Here is a 24194-nt window from a genome sequence, read left to right on the forward strand (position 1 = left end):
GTCATGTAGGGTAATGCACTGGGATGGTAGTGTTTGGATTCATAAAGAACAATGAGAAATAAGTCAAAGTTGAATTATTCACAGAAACGTCAGGTCAGTGTAGATCATGTACTTTGCTTGTTGCATTTGGCCCACATGATATGATCCCTGTCTGCATCAATAAACAGAAAGCGAGAACAAAAACAACTCTTTATACCTTTCGGCATATTTCAGTAACAGATCAGCAAATTTGCAGTCCTTAATCTCAGTGTGTCTTACACGTGCACTGTATGAAAAACTGGCATGATTGATATTTGCAGTTTGACTCCTCTCAAACGTATTAAATGTTAAAACATTTCTCCTTATGAAGTATTCATAGCTACCTGCTTGTCGTAACACAAGGAAACATTTCTACAAAACAAGAATACCGATATGCGTATGCATGTGTGTGTGTGTGCGTGCGCGCTTAAACGTGTAAAGAATGTGAGCCGTGCAGGACCAACAAAATCAGACCAGACCATGACCCTGAGCCAATTGTTTTTATAACCCAGACACTCGTATTTAAACAAAAAAAGCTCCCGCTCTGCTCATTCTAACCTGACCTTCCTCCTGATTTTTATGCTGAGTAAAAAGAATAGGTGTTCTGGCTAAGTGCAGGACACCAGTAGGCTAATATTCCACGCTTATTTTAATAGATCTAAGGCAGAAGGTAGTTGACCAGCAGAACTAATCCATCAGCCTTGTTGGCTGTCAGCGTGCTGCCCTTCACAGGTCCGTTCCTCCTTCTTTCCTCATCCGGCTCCCTTCCTCTGGCCCCAGGTGTTCCCATAACTCAGCGGATCTTAAACCTCGTGCAGACATTCCTGAACTTCAGAGGCACATCAGCAGACGAGAGCCTGGATTTATGGCCTGCTGATGGATGGGGCCCGGGGTTTGGGGGTGGAGTCCACTTCAAAGAGGAGGAAACGCTTGTTGTTCTCTCTGGATGTTCCCTCATGCATATCGCTCTTCCTTTGAACCTTTGACATCGACAGCACTCACTTAACTGGTTTACATGCAGTCGTGCACACAATTCTTTCAACCTTTATTTTTTTATCCTGTGTCACCAAATAGAGTTGGAAATTTGAATTGTGATATATTTTGATTTCTTTTGCTCACAAACACAGATATTAAAGAGAGGACGCAGTCATTTGTTTATGCAATATAAAAGGTGACCCTAGAAACATTGCTGCCAAGCCTATTTTATTGCACTTTTATAGCATAAAATATTGACCTTGCTCTTAAATGCAAACTTCCTTCAGGCTATTAGAACATGAATGACTGCTTTTAATTCCTTTATCAAAGGTATGGCATCACATTAGTACCAAAAGCACTCGTGCCATAAAATATGCATTCGGGCATATTAAATTATTTCACACGCATAGATATTAACTGCGAGTGCGCAAATTATCTCTGAAATTGCTACAAGCGAGGAGGAATATGTGACCAGCACGCCCCCGCCCTCTCGAAGTGGATTTCTGCTCACACGAAGTGGATTTCTGCTCTCTTGCTCAAAACCCTTGGGGGTGGTGGCGACCAGGGTCGGTACTGGCTCTGCTGTGATTGGTCATTTCTGAAGAGCAAGATTTGATTGACAGCCCTCCTCTCAGACACGGAAGTCTGATGAAACGAAGAAGACAACAGTGTCTGGGCAGATCTAGGAATCTCAGTGATGCTGTTGTGTTGCACAATGGTTTGCACGTTGGACTGGGATGCCAGTGATGAGGTGCCACGCCACGGTCTGATCGGGCTCCCTGTCTGATCAGTCCCCTTGCCTTCACTCCGCATGTGTCATTTCGGAGCATCAGCAGTGACTAACTGATTATCACCTCGTTTCTGCTGTGGGTTTGAGTTTCGTGGTGAAGATGCACATCAGTTTACTTGGAGCTGGTATACTTGGTCACAGCCTTGGTACCATCGGACACGATGTGCTTGGCCAGCTCACCGGGCAACAGGAGGCGCACAGCGGTGTGAAAATCTCCCTGGATATGTTGGTGGAGCGCTTGTTGTAGTGCGCCAGACAGGATGCCTCAGTGGTGATGTGCTCAAAGATGTTGTTGAGGAATGAGTTCATGATACTTGTAGCTTTGGAAGAAATCCCCGTGTCGGGATGGACCTGTTTAAGCACCTTGTACACATAGATGGTGTAATTCTCCTTCCTGCTCCACTTTCTGTTCTTCACTCCTTTACTGGTGGTCTTAGTCACTACTTTCTTGGGTGCTGGACAGCTGTTGGAACAGCATTTGGTTCATCCCGTAGCGCCAGTTCTGTTTAACAAATGTGGCACACTCGGTGGCTCACATTCCACGCCCGGCTCCAAGCCAGCAAGTCGGCCTTTGTACCCATTTAAAGTTTGAGAATAAGATGAGATCGTTTCGGCCCCAAGGGGTCTTGTCAATCGCTTTACCAGATAAAACTGCAAGCGGGGAGTGCCAGGGGTCCTGAGGGAAACTTCAGAGGGAACCAGCTACTAGATGGTCCAATTAGTCTTATACTCCATACCAGGTCGGACAACCGATTTGCATGTCAAGACTAATGCCGCGTTCACACCAGACGCCACGTGATGCCACAAATTTGCGTCCCTCACTTGGCCATGGTCACGCCACCATCGCCCGGTGTGTCGCTCTGCTTCTGCGAAACTTTCGCTGTGAAAATTCGCCCCAATGCGTCATCAAATAGGTGGAGCTTCCATTCTGCTCGCTGGTTCCGGTTGTCAGTCAAGACAACCAGGCAGACCTTGATCACACGGAGCAAGTTGCTGTGCTCTATTTGTTGTGGAAAGTGGAGAAACGTAGCCAGCGGCGTGTTAAAGTCAGAACAAGAAGCTGCACTGGGAAGAGACACATTCTGTGTGTTGTTGCTCCAATAAGAGCACCACGATGAGCAGTGTGGTGAAAGTAGTCCGGCGAGCTCAATCTGTGGGCGCGAGCTATCCCACAATGCAAAAATAGCAGTGATGTCGGTCCAATGAGAGGGGCACTCTGAGCAGGGTGAGCATGGGACTCAATGTCCTTTTTCAGTGTCATACAACTCAGGCCTAGCATTCACAGCAATGATCAGTCTCTCCTCCATCTTGAATGAAGTTTGTCTGCGCTGCGCTTCCCTACGTCACTACATATCCAGTCCCTGCTTGGTCATCGCGGTGTGACAAGATGAAAAAGTTTAGATTTTTCAACTTGGGGAAGAGGGCAACGCAACATGATGTAATGCGATATCACGCCACAAATACGCCAATCGCTCAAAATCGCTTTATTCGTGTCACTTTATTTGCGTCCATCGCGTCGCATTGCGTGGCTTGGACTTTTGTGGTGCCACAATGCGTCCTTCCATAGGGATTACATGGCAACCTCTTGCCGCCGTCGCTCGCATTGCGTCCAGTGTGAATGCAGCATAATAGTAACAGTCTCGAACTGTCCTTCGGGATAATAAAGTTTGTCTTATTTAAAAGATCAAATCAAATCAATTTTATTTATGTAGCGCCAAATCACAACAAACAGTTGCCCCAAGGCGCTTTATATTGTAAGGCAAAAGCCATACAATAATTACAGAAAAACCCCAACGGTCAAACAACCCCCTGTGAGCAAGCACTTGGCGGCAGTGGGAAGGAAAAACTCCTTTTTAACAGGAAGGAGCCTCCAGCAGAACCAGGCTCAGGGAGGGGCAGTCTTGTGCTGGGACTGGTTGGGGCTGAGGGGAGAGAATCAGGAAAAAGACATGCAGTGGAAGAGAGGAGAGATTAATCTCCAATGATTAAAAGCAGAGTGGTGCATACAGAGCAAAAAGAGGTGAATAAAAAGGAACACTGGGTGTATCATGGGAAACCCCCCAGCAGTCTAAGTCTATAGCAGCATAACTAAGGAATGGTTCAGGGTCACCTGATCCAGCCCTAACTATAAGCTTTTTCAAAAGGAAAGTTTTAAGCTTAATCTTAAAAGTAGAGAGGGTGTCTGGCTCCCTAATCCGAATTGGGAGCTGGTTCCACAGGAGAGGAGCCTGAAAGCTGAAGGCTCTGCCTCCCATTCTACTCTTACAAACCCTAGGAACTACAAGTAGGCCTGCAGTCTGAGAGCGAAGCGCTCTATTGGGGTGATATGGTACTATGAGGTCCCTAAGATAAGATGGGACCTGATTATTCAAAACCTTATGAGAAAGAAGAAGAATTTTAAATTCTATTCTGGAATTAACAGGGAGCCAATGAAGACTAACAGACATTTTGTAATGAAAGAACGTGCGGGCAGAGTCGCTTGTCGGGCCGGACCCGACCGCGGGGGGTCGCGATAGGAAAAACACCTCTGTTGGAAACCTTAACGGGCAAGTTGGAACATGCCCAAGCTGTTAAACAATTTCTCAGTTACTCACTTGTTGAAAGCCATCAAAAGCCGCCTGAATTTTACAAATGGTTTTCAACATGGAGGTGTTTTTCCTGTCGCGACGCACACAGATTTGCCGAGTCGTCACGGAAACGACTCGGCGAATTTGCGCGCACGTCTTTCATTAAAAAATGTCCTTAAACAGTGGAATGTCTGCATAAAGTCCTCATGCCGGCCTCTTCTGAATCTTCTCTGTTCTCTCACGACGTCCTGGGTGAATTAAGCCTTAAATTAGGATGTTTTCAGGTCGAAACAGGCCGACGACGGCGCCTGGAAGCGCTGCCCGACGTCCTGCTCCGTGGGAAGTCCTTACACCAACAGAAACACCCCATAATCTCTCATCAGCCGTTAAACTTTTCACCGAAAACCAGCTTAATTTCTCGAATAGTGTCCACTCGGATATTCCTCACAGGTCCAGAAAAAATGATAAAGCAATGCGCGCCGTCTTGTGCAGCGTGTGAAACAAAGGAATTCAGCCGAGAGGGCGGGACCACATCTCACTCAAGGTCTGCCCACAGGGAAATGATGTCACCGACACGCGTGAAAAAACTCACGCATGCGCACAAGGGTTCAAGCATGATTGATGTAATCGCACGTCATTCAAATCCATATAGTTAAAAAAAAATAAAAGGGTCGGTTTATTATCTAATAGACCTCGTATAAATGTAGTGCATTTACCATTCCCTGTGTGATCTGATTTTTATAAAATTATGCAATATCATTTTATATGTGAGATCAAGCTTTTTCAGTCAGTTTAGAGACTATACTAGACAGTACACATATGGCCCCTTTTCATACCAAAATAAGGATACCGAACCATTCTGGTTTTTGGAACCCCTCTGTTACCAAATACATGGTACGGTATAGTAACTACACTTCCTTCATGTTATGTACTATATGCTAATGGCCACATTAGCTAGCTAGTAATTTTGGCCTTCTGACTATTTTACTTACCTTATGGCAGAGATGATATATCATTTTTTAATTCTGTGCTACCAAAGTATAAACTGTTATAAGAACAGATGTATACAACTTACAATAAGGCTCCATGTAGGTTCAGTTAGGGCAGCTGTACCTGACCCAACATACAATCAGTTTTTAAAACAATACTGGATATTACAAATGTACTCTCTTCATATAATTGTAATTGTACTACATGCTAGTGGCCACATTGGCTAGCAATTTTGGCCTACTGACAACCTTAGTCTCCATTCTACTTAATGGCAGAGATTATATGTTAACTTTTTCATAATTCTGTGCTACCAAAGTATAAACTGTTGTCAGAACAGATATAAATTTTGTGCTGTTGTGATATAGTATTTTTTTTTTCTGCTAAAGTTGACGCTGACGAGATTAGCATGTACTGTAGCTGGATCAGCAATTAACCCATTCAGATTATTTATATACAGATAATGTCTCCCACTGATGTATATTTGTCTTACTGCTACCAATTCAGGGTTCTTAACTATTTTAACTTTGCATCTGCAACAACACATACAACCCCTGGCAATAATTATGGAATCACTGGCCTCGGAGGATGTTCATTCAGTTGTTTAATTTTGTAGAAAAAAAGCAGATCACAGACATGACACAAAACTAAAGTCATTTCAAATGGCAACTTTCTGGCTTTAAGAAACACTATAAGAAATCAGGAAAAATAATTGTGGCAGTCAGTAACGGTTACTTTTTTAGACCAAGCAGAGGGAAAAAAATATGGACTCACTCAATTCTGAGGAATAAATTATGGAATCACCCTGTAAATTTTCATCCCCAAAACTAACACCTGCATCAAATCAGATCTGCTCATTAGTCTGCATCTAAAAAAGGAGTGATCACACCTTGGAGAGCTGTTGCACCAAGTGGACTGACATGAATCATGGCTCCAACACGAGAGATGTCAATTGAAACAAAGGAGAGGATTATCAAACTCTTAAAAGAGGGTAAATCATCACGCAATGTTGCAAAAGATGTTGGTTGTTCACAGTCAGCTGTGTCTAAACTCTGGACCAAATACAAACAACATGGGAAGGTTGTTAAAGGCAAACATACTGGTAGACCAAGGAAGACATCAAAGCATCAAGACAAAGGCACTGGGGAGATAGCTTTCATTACATCATCAATAAATGCACATGTTTACGTTGATATTTTGGACACTTTTCTTATCCCATCAATTGAAAGTATGTTTGGGGATAATGAAATCATTTTCCAAGATGATAATGCATCTTGCCATAGAGCAAAAACTGTGAAAACATTCCTTGCAAAAAGACACATAGGGTCAATGTCATGGCCTGCAAATAGTCCGGATCTTAATCCAATTGAAAATCTTTGGTGGAAGTTGAAGAAAATGGTCCATGACAAGGCTCCAACCTGCAAAGCTGATCTGGCAACAGCAATCAGAGAAAGTTGGAGCCACATTGATGAAGAGTACTGTTTGTCACTCATTAAGTCCATGCCTCAGAGACTGAAAACTGTTATAAAAGCCAGAGGTGGTGCAACAAAATACTAGTGATGTGTTGGAGCGTTCTTTTGTTTTTCATGATTCCATAATTTTTTCCTAAGAATTGAGTGATTCCATATTTTTTTCCCTCTGCTTGGTCTAAAAAAGTAACCGTTACTGACTGCCACAATTTTTTTTCCTGATTTCTTATAGTGTTTCTTAAAGCCAGAAAGTTGCCATTTGAAATGACTTTAGTTTTGCGTCATGTCTGTGATCTGCTTTTTTTCTACAAAATTAAACAACTGAATGAACATCCTCTGAGGCCGGTGATTCCATAATTTTTGCCAGGGGTTGTATTATTGTAAGTGTACACTGATGACACAACAGCCAATACATCACATTTCCAGCCAGTCTAATTTTTAATAGACTGAGCATATACATTTTTAGTTTTTTAACCCCCTTAGACTAATAGGACTGCAACATTAATCAAATGCTGAAAGCACTGGTGGAATATTGTCAAATGTCAAAAGAAATTAGACAAAAGTAAAATTGTTTCAACTGTGTTTTTCCCAACAAATGTTTAAAAGATATATATGTCACAATAATTTCCTTTACAGTATATCAATATGTAACTGTAATGCATCTAGGAGGCAGCACTAATGGTATTGTGCTTTTATCCATTTCATAATTTTTAATATCTAATTAGTAACAGCAAAATGGTCCTTCTGGTCACTGTCCAAGTATTTCCTGTATTATAGTGTGCATCTTTCTATTTTTTATTTATTTATTTATTTGTGCATGTGTTTGCACATGCATGACCTTGTGCAAACAGAGGAGCTCATGTTCCCAGTAAACCTGCATTATATTGCAGGGACCCAGAGTGTGTGAGTTTGATGGATGTGTGGAGGGGAGACATTTCTCTGAGCTGGATGTGTAATAAACCCTTTGCTTCTATAACATTTGGGCTGATTGATTAGAAACAAAACACATTTTGCATTGATGTTGAACAATGCAACATGGACCCAGAGATGAGGACACACACGAGGTCTGGGACATCACAACACAAGTGTTATCTGCTGTGTGCTGCTTCTGTCTGTGTGTGAGTACACGACTAAAGAGAAGAGGAACAAAGTTGTAATTTTTTATGAAAAACCATAGACTGTGTATATACTGGATAAAACGTAATCCATTGGTTTTCTGAAGGTCAAATTGGGCGCCTCAAGATGTCACCTTCTTGTCATTGGGTTCCAAAGGGACTGACTCACTTTTGGAGCCAGCCTCAAGTGGCCATTCAAGGAACTGTAGGTTTTGGAACTTCATGCAAAGAGAAATACACCACATGGCCAAAATGTCTTGGCAGATGTTCCTCCCAAAGCAACCACTTGTTTAACGCAAATTCATTCCAGAGGTTCAAAAGGATCCTCCAAAGACTGAGGTCCTGATGTCACTGGTTAGCATCCAAGTCTTACAACCATACAGTAAAACAGAAAGCATCAGAATCCTAAGGACTTGGACCTTTGTTTTTCTGCATCACCAAACACCACTGCCCAGCAACCTTATGAGTCCATAAGCTCTTCCCAGGCATCTCTGGAACTCCAAGGCAAAGGTACCAGATACATGAGTGTCACTGTTAAGACTTTCCAAAACCTTGGCATAAATACATGTTCACAATGCTTTTAATAAAACATTATAATGTGCATATTTTGAAGGTTGCATCGAATCTTAGTCGTGTAGTAACTAAAACCCTTTGAATGTTGCACAGCCTCTTTTTTACTAGAATTACTGCATTTCAGTCAGAGGCGGTTTCTCTAAGACTGCAAGGGAAGCTCAGCTTCCCCTAAAATGTCTCCTCCCAATGGGACGTGCCCGGAACACCTCTCCAATGAGGCGTCCAGGGGGCATCCGGAAAAGATGCCCAAGCCACCTCAACTGACTCCTTTCGACGTGGAGGAGCAGCGGCTCGACTCCGAGCTCCTCCCGAGTGACGAAGCTCCTCACCCTATCTCTAAGGGAGCGCCCAGCCACTCTGCGGAGGAAACTCATCTCGGCCGCTTGTACTCGCGATCTCGTTCTTTCGGTCATGAGCCAAATCTCATGACCATAGGTGAGGATCGGAATGTAGATCGATCGGTAAATCGAGAGCTTTGCCCCCCTACTTAGCTCTCTCTTCACCACGACGGACTGATACAGCGACCGCATCACTGCAGATGCTGCACCAATCCGTCTATTGATCTCACGCTCCATCTGTCCCTCACTCACACAGAATCAGTTACTTATCACAAATTGACTGACTCTATTTTGTTAACTTTTTAATCTTGTTAATCTTTTTCTCATGTGGTCAGTGCATTTTCCTGTCGAAGCCGAGCGCCCGTTTACTTCAATGGGACTGCCTGGAAAGGTTTTATTCTGGAAAGGCCACGAAACATGACGGTCAATGGATAAAGCCACGATTTTGTAAAGATTCTATGTGCTTCTTGAAATATTTGACATTTTTGTTTAAAAACATTAATAATATACTTGTAAAAAGTAAGTCCCCTCAGCTGCTCCCTTGTTTTCACTCGGGGTCACCACAGCAGTTCCAAGGTGGACTGACATGTTGATTCTGGCACACGTTTTATGCTGGATGCCCATTCTTGATGCAACTCCACATTACATGGAGAAATGTGGCAGGGGTGGGGTTTGAACCAGGAACCTTTCGCACTGAAATCAAGCGCACTAACAACTTGGTAATTGTGCCATCATAAAATACTGTATGTAATAGAGATATAAATTGTGAAATGCTTGTGCAACTAGGGTCTGTTATTTTACATATTTGAATTGACATATAAATATATTGACAAATTTTATTATGTAAGCCGACAATGAGCTTCCCCTCTTTGACAGACCAGCAGCCACCACTGATTTCAGTGTACATATTTTTGTATTCATTTATTTTTCTAATGTGTTTCTTTTTTAAACTAATAACTTTCACAGTAGCTGTTGGAAAGCTGATGTAACTTATGTAACTTATGGCGGGTTTTTCCAGTAACCAGGGTGCTTCAAAATACACTCTTTCTCCCACTGCTTAATCAGACCAGTATTTGTTCATGCTTCTCTTTCTCAGGCTCTAATGAAAAGCAAATTCTGTAGGTTTTTCCCCTTTCTTCTTCTTCTGCTAGCTAATATGTATATGTCGCGGACATGAATGAGCAAAGCTTTTCAGCATCTCACCATGTCGTTTAGGTCCTTCAGCATTTTTTTTTTTTTTGAGTAAATACTTCAGGGGAGCATTAGCATGGTCTCTGCCCCCTCAGACCCCCTGCCTTTTCAGCTTCTGGGGGCTCCACCCCACAGACCCCTCTAATTACAGCCCTCTAATTAACCCCCTGCCACTTTAAACATTTTTTTAATGTAGATGTAAATTAATAATCATAGTTTTCAGCTAGTTGACAGTAGGACTGTACAATATGGCCAAATTATCATATCTCAATATTGTCATATCAATATGATATACTGTATGATATGACTGTGATTTCACACAAAATACAGCAACAGTGAAAATTAAACATTCTTAAACTAAACAGAAATAATATCACACTCATTTTCCACTCATCATAGGGTTAGGATACAGTACCGTCTAAACGTATTGCAACACTTGGTATTTCACACATTTGTATTTCTTTGTGTCATTTCAAAAACACGAAATACAAAAAATATAAAGAATAAACATTTCTAAAATTATCTTCATCAAACTCAAACTGAAAGCAAATCTGTAAAACTTGATAATACCTGTAAATAATAATCAGTTTTATTGCCAGTTTTCTTCAGACAAGTGAGGGGATGGAAACATGAACATTTCCAAGTCACTAATTATGACAATTATGAAGAAATACAAAAGTTTCTTTCACCAAAACATCAAATCTAGGCTTGCATCTCAGATATATTTTCTGGCAAATTGTAGCTGAACATTCAGGTCTTCTTTTTAAGAAAATCCTCCTCTACACCACTTCATCAGGAAGCTGTATTTTATATTTGTAGACATTTGCTTTCAGTTTGAATTTAATGAAGATAATTTTAGATTTATTTATTTATTTGTATTTGAAATGGCATCAACAAATTAAAATGTGTAAAATGCCAAGTGTTACAAAACCTGAGTACAGTTGAGAAACACTCCGTGGCATGTGTATTGTTAAGTGAAAAAGCATCATCTTGGTGTCACTCAGAGAGCAAAATTAAGAGGTTATTTAATCAACAGCTGCCTGCTCATTTAAAAATCACTGGAGACACACGCATATATAAGACAACCTGAATTACAGGAGAAATGCCGCTTTTAACAACCTGGACCTTATTTATGGTATAAATTACGGTTGTTTACTCACCAGTATAACTTTGGTGTCATTATTAGTCCATGGTTCAAATGACGTGTTCAGTTCAAATCTGAGGAAAACATTTTTCTTCTTCTATTAAGGTGGATTAGAACTTTTTATGGTACACAGTACCAACTACTGGACAGGAGGAACCTAGCAGTCGTCAGCTCTTTTCAACCAGACATGCGTTGGCATGACCTGTCAATCATCTGGGTCCTGTCAGATTTCAGAGGAGTCCAGTGCAACCCTGACATCCACTCTGGCTCCACCCATGCCAGGAAGTGTTCAACATTTGACATTTCCTTTTCACTGTGGACTCAAAATTTGACACTTAATGTTTCAGTGTGAACTTGCCACTGAGTTCCCATGAGATTCCATGGTATTTCATCTGTCAATCCAGAAAGTGTCAAACCAGGAAGTGTTTGACATTTGACATTTCTTGTTTCACTGTGAACTCAAAATCTGGCTGCGTGGCGCTTCGCTCATATAAGATGACCTCAGAGGAACAGTAAGATTGAAATTTCAACCCTTTTGATCATCCTTCCCAAATGGTCTTTAGATCCTGGTGTGATTATAGTGTAGATTCTGATATACTGGAAATCGTAGTATAGATTCTCTTAGAGTGTTGATTCTGGTATGGATCCTGGTATGCTGTAAATCCTGGTATATGTCCCAGTATAGAGCCTGATATAGATCATGGTATAGACACTCAGCCCAATCTCATGCTTTTTTTTGTGCCCCGTCATTAAATGTGTCACATTTTTGTGACACGGTTTTTCAATTTTAGTATTTCTACCCCTTCCCCTAACCGTAATTTAACCTAATCCTAACCATATCCCCGCAACACCCCACATTTTGTGCTCCTGTCACAAAATTAATTTGTGCTCCTGTCACGAAAATGTGGCACAAACTAATAGATAAAGGTACTTTTCATTATGGCATCACAAAATGCTGTGACACTGGTTGAGACAATAACACACTGTAAATCATGGTATAGATCTTGGTATAGGTCCTCTTATACTCTAGATTCTGATATCAGTCCTGGTATGCAGTAAATCCTGGTACAGCTCACAGTATAGATCCCGGTATCAATCCTGGTATACTGTAAATCCTGGTATATGTCCTGGTATAGATCCTGATATAGACTCTAGTATACTGTAGATCAAGGTATAGCATACAAATAATGAATGATTATGAGTGCAATGGTAAGAATATTTCACGAGGTGAAAGATGGAATGTTCCACTCAAGGAGGTGGACCAAATGAAATATTCTTTCCATTGCATGAATGAAAAAATATTCATTATTTGTTTTATATAACACCTAACAATCCTGACGATGTAGTCCATACCTGATGCAGTGCATTGCCTTCTTCATGTACAGACTGCTCTCTGCTTTCTTCAGTCCAGCAAAAAATCACAACAGAAATTTGTAGAGCTCTTAATCTGACAGTGCTTGTACTTCAGGTAGAGATGTCCCAGCAAATACTGCAAATGCCTCCAGACGGCTTATGGCGTACTCGATTTGGGGGTTTTGTGTGTGTGTATGTTACAAGAATGAGCACAGTCACTAAAACAAACCCCGCCATGTTTGCTATTAAGCTAAGTGTCGTCGCCACCTGTGTGCATGTGCTGTGGTCACGGTGTGCAATAGCACAAAACGTATTGAATCAAAATTGCACAGTAAATAGAAACAAATTTGCATGGTAAATGAAACACAATGGCAAATGGTGCAAATAATCCATATCACGTGGCATACAAACCACCAATCAAATTACAAGGATTTATTTAGGCATTATATAAATCCTCATATAGACAGTAATTTCCTGTAGATATAGGCACAAGTATACTGGAGATCCTGTAAAAGATTCTGATATAAACATTACTATACTGTAGATCCTGGTACAGATCCTGATATAGACATTAGTATACTGTAGAGCCTGGTACAGATCCTGATATAGACATTAGTATGCTGTAGATCCTGGCACAGACTCTGATATAGACATTAGTATACTGTAGATCCTGGTACAGACCCTGATATCAACATTAGTATACTGTAAATCCTGGTACAGATCCTGATATTGACATGAGTATACTGTAGATCCTGGTACAGACTCTGATATAGACATTAATATACTGCAGATGCTGGTACAGATCCTCGATATCGACATTAGTATACTGTAGATTCTGGTACAGACTCTGATATTATACAATTATAGACTTTTGATTTCGGTGTACCCATGATTATACGGACCTGGTCAGGATGGGGTTCACCGAGGCCATCCTGACCAGGTCCTCATAATCACGGGTACACCGAAATCAAAAGTCTACAGCTGCTTTATTATATGGTAAACAAGAAAACTGGGAGTTTGTCAAACATACTAAAACTGAAAAATCAATCTCAAGTTTCAACTCTTTATTATTACTGTCATACTGCACCAACTGACATCCCATCGATCAACTGGAGATGCCTGTTAAGTCCATGACAAAGAGTCATCAGGCTTGTTTTCTTATCAAGTTCGTCATTCGCCTGTCTAGCTTCCGCATAAAATCGACCGAGTACTCCATCAAGCATCCATCTGTCATAAGTTTCAAAGTTGGCGCATGTCCCTTTTCAGTGATGTACTTGCGAAACAGGTTGGCTGTTCTTCGCATGTTTTTCATGTAAAATTTGTTTTAAGTCAGTATCGCTAACAGACGCAAACCTGTCTTCTGCCATCTTGTCTACAAACTGACAGCCAAAGTAGGCATTGTATCGCGTTATCTGATTGGTCGTTATCGATAGAAGGCGTTGCTCGATTAGCTAGCGGTATGCTGCACACGAGGTGTACTCATTTCGCATGCGCGGTCTACTCGACTCCACCAGCGGTCAACTCGGCATGTGGTACAGCTCAGAAAGTAGCAAATGGGCCAATGAGAAGTTGGCAAAATCCCATACCATATAATAAAGACATTAGTATACTGTAGATCCTGGTACAGACTCTGATATAGACATTAGTATACTGTAGATCCTTGTACAGATCCTGATATCGACATTAGTATACTGTAAATCCTGGTACAAACGCTGATATAGGCATTAGTATACTGTAGATCCTGGTACAGATCCTGATATCAACATTAGTATACTGTAGATCCTGGTACAAACTCTGACATAGACATTAGTATACTGTAGATCCTGGTACAGATCCTGACACATGCCTCAACACTGTTTTCCATCTCAATGTCTTGCAGGGTGCCTCTAACCTGTCTCATTTCAGACTTTGCAGGAGAGCTCCATGCCAGTTTTGTGTGTGTGTGTGTGTGTGTGTGTGTGTGTGTGTGTGTGTGTGTGTGTGTGTGTGTGTGTGTGTGTGTGTGTGTGTGTGTGTGTGTGTGTGTGTGTGTGTGTGTGTGTGTGTGTGTGTGTGGTGTGTGTCTACACATATCATGAATGTTGTGCCGGCCCTGAAGTGACACAGTGAGGGTATAAATACAGAAGACCCACAAATCAGACAAAATGTGGCATCTGCTGTGTTGGGAGTGCAAAGTGTTTGAGAGCCTCTAAACTCCTCGCAGTTTCCTTTTCCCTTCCATCTCTCACCTTCCTCCTCTGTACTCCTGCCTTGCTCGCTTCTCTTTTTCTACCTTTGTTGTCTGATGTATCTTTGGAGCTGGCATTCCTTCATTCTTTTTCTTTCTGGCCTACTCCAAGTCTCCATCTCGTTTTCCCCTCCTCCCTACCCCCTTCACACGATGTTGCACATCTGCTGCCATGTGTTCAGTGTTGAGAAGTCCCATTTTCAATTTAGGCTCAAAGATCCTATTTCTAAACACAGAAGGAACCGGAGAAAAGATAGAAGTGACGGAAGAAAGATGGCCAAAGGCAGATAGCGCACCCAGCAATAGTTCACATCAAAGCCCTGATTTCATATTTGCCGAGGTTCACAAAGCGATGCTGCGCGTGTTCTACATGAAAGCAATTTAATCCTGTGGGATTAACCGCTGCATTTACAAGACAATCTTGTGTTGGACCAGCAATTCTGCGAGAGCAGGAAATAAAAGCAAAACGATGGTGATTCTCTGCAGGATGTTCCAATTATCAGTCCGACCAGTACTCAGATTCTTTTTCCTGCTCTTGCTGAACCCATCAAGAAATGATGGCAACCTGTCCGCCTCTTCAAGTGCCAAATACCGAAGTGTACAATGCAGATATTTAAACAACCCTCGTCATTCCTCTGACATAAGTTCACTTAGGAATGATTTCCTTCTAGCATCATTATACTTTATGGAACTGTGTCCACATGGCTTTGTTCTCAGCGGCAGCATCTTTTTTGAAATGGTCTAAATGAGAGCAAAGCATATGCGACCACATACAGCAGCCTAGAGAAAAAGAAAAAAACCTGCCAAACCCAGTGTCTTTTTCAGAGGGCTGCACTTTATTTTTGGCTGCACTGAGTGCTTTAACTTGAAAATCTCAGAAATGTTTCAACAGTCACTTTTTTCAGGTAACCAATCAGAAGTAGGAAAACTTGTCATTCCCATGGAAAGAGAAGTTTGTTTTAGCCCATTTCTTTCCAAAGCCAGATGCTATGTCACACAAAATCCATCACAACAGAGACATAAAAAAAACTCACTTATGACAGTAGATTGGACAGGCGCTATGTTCCTCCTGAGGGTGAGTGCTTTTTATCGCCATATATTGTAAGCTAGTCATGACCTGAGTGCTTGTTTTTTGTTAAGAAAGCACTGAGATGGGGTGCTGGGATGAAGCATTTCTTGGCACCCTCTCACCACTTTTCTGTCAGGAAAAAAAAAATTTAAGTACATGGGGCCTTATTCATTCAAATATGATTTTATTAAGTCGTTTGACATGGAGACGCGTCAAAGTGACATGACCAAATTAAGCGGCCCTCCTATCAAATCCCCCACACCCTGAGTTTCTGTTTGAGTATGTGTTGAAAGTTCAGACTTCAAACTTCCAATTTTTAAATTTTGTTGATAGGCCCAGTAAAACTTGAATAATGATTAATAATTTTCACCAGGCTTTTTTCAGAATATTATGGTAATGTGTAGAGTAGTGCATTGTGCTGTGCTTTGTCCAGCACACGTGCAAACATGACTTCTGTCCCTCTTTTCTTTTCTCTGGCTGGAGCAATTACGTGGGAGAAAAAACATGACTTCCCCTTTAGCATTTGATGGAAAATGCACAATCTAAACCAATCCAAAATGATCATCAACCCACGTATTTGGTTGTGGAGGGGTTGCGTTCAGCACTTGCGCATACGTCTTCATCTTTCCTCTTCTCTGGCCGGGGTGGGGGGAGTGGGGGTGGCAGAGACTTCCCCTTTATCATTCATAGGTTGTACTGGTTAGTATACACTGGTTTACACTGGTTAGTATACAAGTCTCACAACTATACAGTACAGGAACACAGGAAGCTTCAGCACCCAAACATCGATCTTCCTTCTTCAGTAGCGTCGCCAAACCTCTGTCCAGCAACCTCATGATTCCATAAGCTCTCCCCAGGCATGTCTAAAAGGCAGAGCACCCAGACATGAATATTACCCCAGAGATGATTGGAAGTGTCAATAAATTCAACACTTTTCCGAATACAAACACATTTTTAATGGCTGGATCCAGGAAATCATTGAAAGCCTGGATCACTGTCTTAATCCAAGACCATCACCAACCCGCAAAGTCCCAAATCTTCACTCAAGATTCACAAGTGCTGCAATCTGTTGATTCCAGAAAGATCACAGCATTATCTATGAAGTCTAGGTCAAGTAAACCTTTTCTCACAAACAAACGCACTTAAACAGCTGGTTTCCACAACAGTGGACTGAGTTAATCCCATGAGATTAAACTGCAAAGCAGGTAGCTCAGAGGGAGAGGAGATGGGCTATGAATGGTGGACAGACATTTTGAATATTGGACACCAACCTGGGATGTTTCGGACACGGGAGCCATCCCATGTGGATGTTGGCAGGGGTGGTGGCCAAGAAGCTAGTGCACTTGGTTTCAGTGCAGAAGGTTTCTGGTTCAAACCCTACCCCTGCTACATTTCTCTTTGTAATGTGGAATTGTGTCAGAAAGGGCATCAGGTGTAAAACCTGTCCCAATTCAACATGCAGAAAAAAATCTGTTAATTTTTTAAATATTTACATATATATATATATATGTATAAAGTGAATACAATTGGTCCTACCACAGAACCTTGTGGAACTGCATAATTAACTTTAGTCTGTGAAGAAGATTCCCCATTTACATGAACAAATTGTAATCTATTAGACAAATATGATTCAAACCACCGCAGCGCAGTGCCTTTAATACCTATGGCATGCTCTAATCTCTGTAATAAAATTTTATGGTCAACAGTATCAAAAGCAGCACTGAGGTCTAACAGAACAAGCACAGAGATGAGTCCACTGTCCGAGGCCATAAGAAGATCATTTGTAACCTTCACTAATGCTGTTTCTGTACTATGATGAATTCTAAAACCTGACTGAAACTCTTCAAATAGACCATTCCTCTGCAGATGATCAGTTAGCTGTTTTACAACTACCCTTTCAAGAATTTTTGAGAGAAAAGGAAGGTTGGAGATTGGCCTATAATTAGCTAAGATAGCTGGGTCAAGTGATGGCTTTTTAAGTAATGGTTTAATTACTGCCACCTTAAAAGCCTGTGGTACATAGCCAACTAACAAAGATAGATTGATCATATTTAAGATCGAAGCATTAAATAATGGTAGGGCTTCCTTGAGCAGCCTGGTAGGAATGGGGTCTAATAAACATGTTGATGGTTTGGATGAAGTAACTAATGAAAATAACTCAGGCAGAACAATCGGAGAGAAATAGTCTAACCAAATACCGGCATCACTGAAAGCAGCCAAAGATAACGATACGTCCTTGGGATGGTTATGAGTAATTTTTTCTCTAATAGTTAAAATTTTGTTAGCAAAGAAAGTCATGAAGTCATTACTAGTTAAAGTTAATGGAATACTCAGCTCAATAGAGCTCTGACTCTTTGTCAGCATGGCTACAGTGCTGAAAAGAAACCTGGGGTTGTTCTTATTTTCTTCAATTAGTGATGAGTAGAAAGATGTCCTAGCTTTACGGAGGGCTTTTTTATAGAGCAACAGACTCTTTTTCCAGGCTAAGTGAAGATCTTCTAAATTAGTGAGACGCCATTTCCTCTCCAACTTACGGGTTATCTGCTTTAAGCTACGAGTTTGTGAGTTATACCACGGAGTCAGGCACTTCTGATTTAAAGCTCTCTTTTTCAGAGGAGCTACAGCATCCAAAGTTGTCTTCAATGAGGATGTAAAACTATTGACGAGATACTCTATCTCACTTACAGAGTTTAGGTAGCTACTCTGCACTGTGTTGGTATATGGCATTAGAGAACATAAAGAAGGAATCATATCCTTAAACCTAGTTACAGCGCTTTCTGAAAGACTTCTAGTGTAATGAAACTTATTCCCCACTGCTGGGTAGTCCATCAGAGTAAATGTAAATGTTATTAAGAAATGTTTTCAGGGAATACTGTTAAGTCTTCTATTTCCATACCATAAGTAATAACAAGATCTAAGATATGATTAAAGTGGTGGGTGGACTCATTTACTTTTCGAGCAAAGCCAATAGAGAGTAATAATAGATTAAATGCAGTGTTGAGGCTGTCATTCTCAGCATCTGTGTGGATGTTAAAATCGCCCACTATAATTATCTTATCTGAGCTAAGCACTAAGTCAGACAAAAGGTCTGAAAATTCACAGAGAAACTCACAGTAACGACCAGGTGGACGATAGATAATAACAAATAAAACTGGTTTTTGGGACTTCCAATTTGGATGGACAAGACTAAGAGTCAAGCTTTCAAATGAATTAAAGCTCTGTCTGGGTTTTTGATTAATTAATAAGCTGGAATGGAAGATTGCTGCTAATCCTCCGCCCGGCCCGTGCTACGAGCATTCTGACAGTTAGTGTGACTCGGGGGTGTTGACTCATTTAAACTAACATATTCATCCTGCTGTAACCAGGTTTCTGTAAGGCAGAATAAATCAATATGTTGATCAATTATTATATAATTTACCAACAGGGACTTAGAAGAGAGAGACCTAATGTTTAATAGACCACATTTAACTGTTTTAGTCTGTGGTGCAGTTGAAGGTGCTATATTATTTTTTCTTTTTGAATTTTTATGCTTAAATAGATTTTTGCTGGTTATTGGTGGTCTGGGAGCAGGCACCGTCTCTACGGGGATGGGGTAATGAGGAGATGGCAGGGGGAGAGAAGCTGCAGAGAGGTGTGTAAGACTACAACTCTGCTTCCTGGTCCCAACCCTGGATAGTCACGGTTTGGAGGATTTAAGAAAATTGGCCAGATTTCTAGAAATGAGAGCTGCTCCATCCAAAGTGGGATGGATGCCGTCTCTCCTAACAAGACCAGGTTTTCCCCAGAAGCTTTGCCAATTATCTATGAAGCCCACCTCATTTTTTTGGACACCACTCAGACAGCCAGCAATTCAAGGAGAACATGCGGCTAAACATGTCACTCCCGGTCTGATTGGGGAGGGGCCCAGAGAAAACTACAGAGTCCGACATTGTTTTTGCAAAGTTACACACCGATTTAATGTTAATTTTAGTGACCTCCGATTGGCGTAACCGGGTGTCATTACTGCCGACGTGAATTACAATCTTACCAAATTTACGCTTAGCCTTAGCCAGCAGTTTCAAATTTCCTTCAATGTCGCCTGCTCTGGCCCCCGGAAGACAATTGACTATGGTTGCTGGTGTCGCTAACTTCACATTTCTCAAAACAGAGTCGCCAATAACCAGAGTTTGATCCTCGGCGGGTGTGTCGTCGAGTGGGGAAAAACGGTTAGAGATGTGAACGGGTTGGCGGTGTACACGGGGCTTCTGTTTAGGGCTACGCTTCCTCCTCACAGTCACCCAGTCGGCCTGCTTTCCCGGCTGCTCGGGATCTGCCAGGGGGTAACTAACGGCGGCTAAGCTACCTTGGTCCGCACCGACTACAGGGGCCTGGCTAGCTGTAGAATTTTCCACGGTGCGGAGCCGAGTCTCCAATTCGCCCAGCCTGGCCTCCAAAGCTACGAATAAGCTACACTTATTACAAGTACCGTTACTGCTAAAGGAGGCCGAGGAATAACTAAACATTTCACACCCAGAGCAGAAAAGTGCGGGAGAGACAGGAGAAGCCGCCATGCTAAATCGGCTAAGAGCTAGTAGCTACGCTAAGCTAGCAGATTCCTAAAAACACGCAAAGTGAATAATGTGTAAATAATTTAGAGGTGATTCAGCAGAAGGAGTGCTTTAGTTAAGGCACGTAAAGATTACACTGGGAAACAAATCGTAATCTAGATAACTAGATCAATCTAACTATCACAATCTAACAATCAATCTAACTGCGCAAATTAAACAGCTAACAGATACAGCAAAACACAGCTGTATATATATATATATATATATATATATATATATATATATATATATATATATATATATATATATATATAAAGAAACCTAGCAAATCATAAAAACATAATTTGTAGTTCACAACTGAAACGTCGTGTATTTGGTGTCCAAAACGACCCAGTTTGGTGGTCGAAGTCTGAAACGTCCTACAATTACTATGAATATGCTAACCTGATTTTGACTCCCTGTGTCTCAAGAAACTTTATATGCATTTTCTAAGATCACCCAACTGTAAAAAAGGTTATCTGTTATCTGTTAGATAGGAAAAGCACCTCTACCGGCCAGCGCTGTGGAAGAACTATGTGAACTGATGTCCCACCAATGGGAAGTCGTACAACCTAATCCACTTCACACCACAATATCTGGGGATAGGTGATGGCACCAATGAGCCTCAGGGTTTATAAAGAACATTTTGTACTGTGTCCCAGAAGCACTCATTTAATCTCCTAATCTGCTTTTGCTGTGACTGTAGCGTTGCAGACCACACGCTCACACAGCTGTCGCTAAATTAATCAGCTGCATAAATTTCATTAAAACTTCATTTCTTAAAAATGATCCATCCCTTCTTTGTCTCCCCTGCCCTCCTCCCTCGTCTTCCCTTTTGTCTTTTCATCTCACATCCTTTTTCTCAGCATAACTCTTGTGTCCATGACAGGTAGTCCTCCTGACTCTGCATTATGTCCACCCTCTGGCAGTCTATTAATTGTTTTTGGAGTTGATATTAGACACAGGCGTTGGTTGACGTGCAGCTCGTGAGTGAGACAGTTTGGGTGGGGGGGAGGAGTCACGAGGAAGACGGGGCCTGTCCAAGCTTCAGTCAGCGAAGAGCGGCGAGGCATCCTTTCATCCTTTTGTTACCGCAGGCAGTCCTCTCCTCCAAGAAGATGAAATTCAATCTTCATCCTTTCACTTGGTCTCTTTCTCTTCGCCACCTCACCTCACCCCACCCACTCGTTTGTTCCTTCCATCCTTTATTCTCTTCACCATCTCTCATCTTTGTCCCCTCTCTCGCTTTGCGTTTTCACTCCGTGACTCACATCTGCATAGTGCCACACAAAAGGCCCTCCTCCATTTTTCGTTGGCTTCGGGCAAACTTGTTTGAGCGAAGACTGTGCGAACGTCATTCACCTTCATATCTGTAATTACCTCGGCGATTGTGCCAAAATGCAGTCTCACTCCCTCATCCGCCTCACCAACCTCCCCCTGGACCCCCACCCCCTCCGCCCTCCAATGTTTCCTCTTTGTCAAGAGAACGGAAGGAGGTTTATGTTGCCACCTTTTGATTGGCAGGCGTGGCATTGACTTGAGATCAATGCTCGAGTCCGATCAGACAAACACAACGAGATAGAAGGCCAGCTCCTGCACGAATTACAGAAAGGCTTTGCTTCAAACGGCAAGTGTCAGGTTCCACAGGGGGATGCATTTCCTGTTTCTTTTTTCAAATAACAAGTGTGTGCGGAAATCGTTAAATCATCCCTGGAATACTAAAAAAAAAACTTTCCTTTGGAAGCCAATTACAGGATTTCTCGTTGGAGCGGACAGATTTCAAACTATTCAAAAGTCTCAGGTTCTACATATCACCTCAGAGTGCTTTCTTATTTGTAATATTGGAAGCTCAGTCCAAAAAAAAAAAAAAAATCATGCATGAGCCCTGGAGAAAGAGGTGTAGGGAGTCTGAAGGCTTTTGGCACGGGTATTCATGCAGAGAACTTTCCAGGGCCACATCAGTGCCAGGATGGCATACATCAGGGGGCACAGAGGAGCATTGTGAGCCAGCGCCCACATTTAGGGGCCTGCTGAGAGGAAAACAGTGAGTGTCGTTGTTCCAAACTGCCAATGATCTGCACTGTGCTCTCAGCTATGAGCTCATGGCTGATAGTTTTCCAGCTGTGGGCAAGGTGCACGACTTTCTGGAGTCAGCTTGAGGGCTGTTTCTTAGCAAAAATGGAATACAACATTCATAACCATGTGTTCATTAGTGTACAATAAATATTCCCTGCATTAACCAACCAATATGTTTTCATAAACTTCAAAGGAACTCTTCATAGCTAATTGGAGGCTGATGCACCGACACGATACAGTAGCTCAAAAGGAACATATTTGCTCCGCTTTTCACACTTTGTATTGTGACTGGAAGACTGAAGAAAAAAGAAGAGTAATCGGTGGTTGCTCCATTATATGTGGTCTAGTGGTTGTTAGTGGAGGTTAACAAGTTTGAGAACCCTCAATTTTGTAAAATAGTACACAAAAAATGAATGTTTATGAATGCAATGGAAAGAATATTTCACGAGTTGAAAGATTGTTTCATTCAACGAGACCTCACGTCACCTCATGAAATATTTGTACCATTGAATTAATGAAAAAAAATCATTTTTTTATATAATACCTAAAATAGATCCTTGTTATTTGATATTTTATCAATTTATAAACAAGACAAAATGGACTTCTCACTGAATGGAACATTCTGTCTTTCACCTTGTGAAATATTCGTACCATTGAAGGAATAAAAAAATTAATTATTTGTTTTACGATATAACACCTAAAATAGATCCTTGTCATTTGATATTTTATTAATTTATAAACAAGAGAAAATGGAATATTCCATCTTTCACATCATGAAGTATTTGTTCTATTGAACGAATTTTTAAAAAAAATATTATTTGTTTTATATAACACCTAACATAGATCCTTGTCATTTGATATTTCATTAATTTCATAAAGGCAGCCGGTCTACTCTGTGTAAGGCTGATCCCATCAGATCTCAGGCGCTAAGCAGTGTGGGATCTGGTTAGTACTTGGATGGGAGACCTCTTGGGAACACCAGAAACTGTGTCTGTTCCTCCAGGTAAAACTGGACTTGCATCAGGAAGGACATCCGGCATAAAACTACTGCCAAACACTAATGCGGGAGCAGCCAAATGGATGACAGCAGCATAAAGCATCATAATGTATTGCTTATCAAGGCAAGAAAGCAGCAAGGAAGCATGAATCCCCACTGCCAAAAAAAGCGACAACATGAAGAGAAACAAAAATGTTACCGGTGACGACATAACGCAACCTGCCACCTCATCAGCAGATGACACCAAATTCTGCACACTGTAATTTTAAACTGTTCTGTTGTTTTGCACATCTAGAAATAATTAACATTCATCAAATCTTACGGGCACATTCTCTGAAAATTTTAGCCACATGTTTAATGGTTGAAAAACTGCCCTTGAAATCGGTTCCACAGTTTTAAATGCTGGCTTTCTAAATAGTGTGTCAGAGGAGACTCGTGGCAAGCACAGACTTGCTCGGCATTAATGAAGCACAGATGTGGCATTTGTTATGCCAAGACATGGCAACCGCAGACAAATCTTGGGTTGTGTTTGACTCATTTGATTTTTCCATTTTCTGGAAGGAGAGACAAAGACTATTAATCTATATTCATCAGGTCTGAACCTGATTATGGCAGGTTGAGAGATTGTCTCCCAAAAGTTAAACAAGGGGAAATTTAATGTCACGTTTTCAGCATTCAACCACTAATGAACATGTAGTTTGCAAATCAGTGACTTCATT

The 24194-nt window shown here is 41.4% G+C and overlaps 1 pseudogene; it reads right to left on the reverse strand.

The window, feature by feature from the left end:
* Positions 1-1895: 1895 nt before the first annotated feature.
* LOC117514944 lies at positions 1896-2613 on the reverse strand (annotated as a pseudogene).
* Between the last annotated feature and the right edge of the window lie 21581 nt (positions 2614-24194).

This window comes from Thalassophryne amazonica, chromosome 8 (assembly GCF_902500255.1).
Source record: "Thalassophryne amazonica chromosome 8, fThaAma1.1, whole genome shotgun sequence".
NCBI lineage: Eukaryota > Metazoa > Chordata > Actinopteri > Batrachoidiformes > Batrachoididae > Thalassophryne > Thalassophryne amazonica.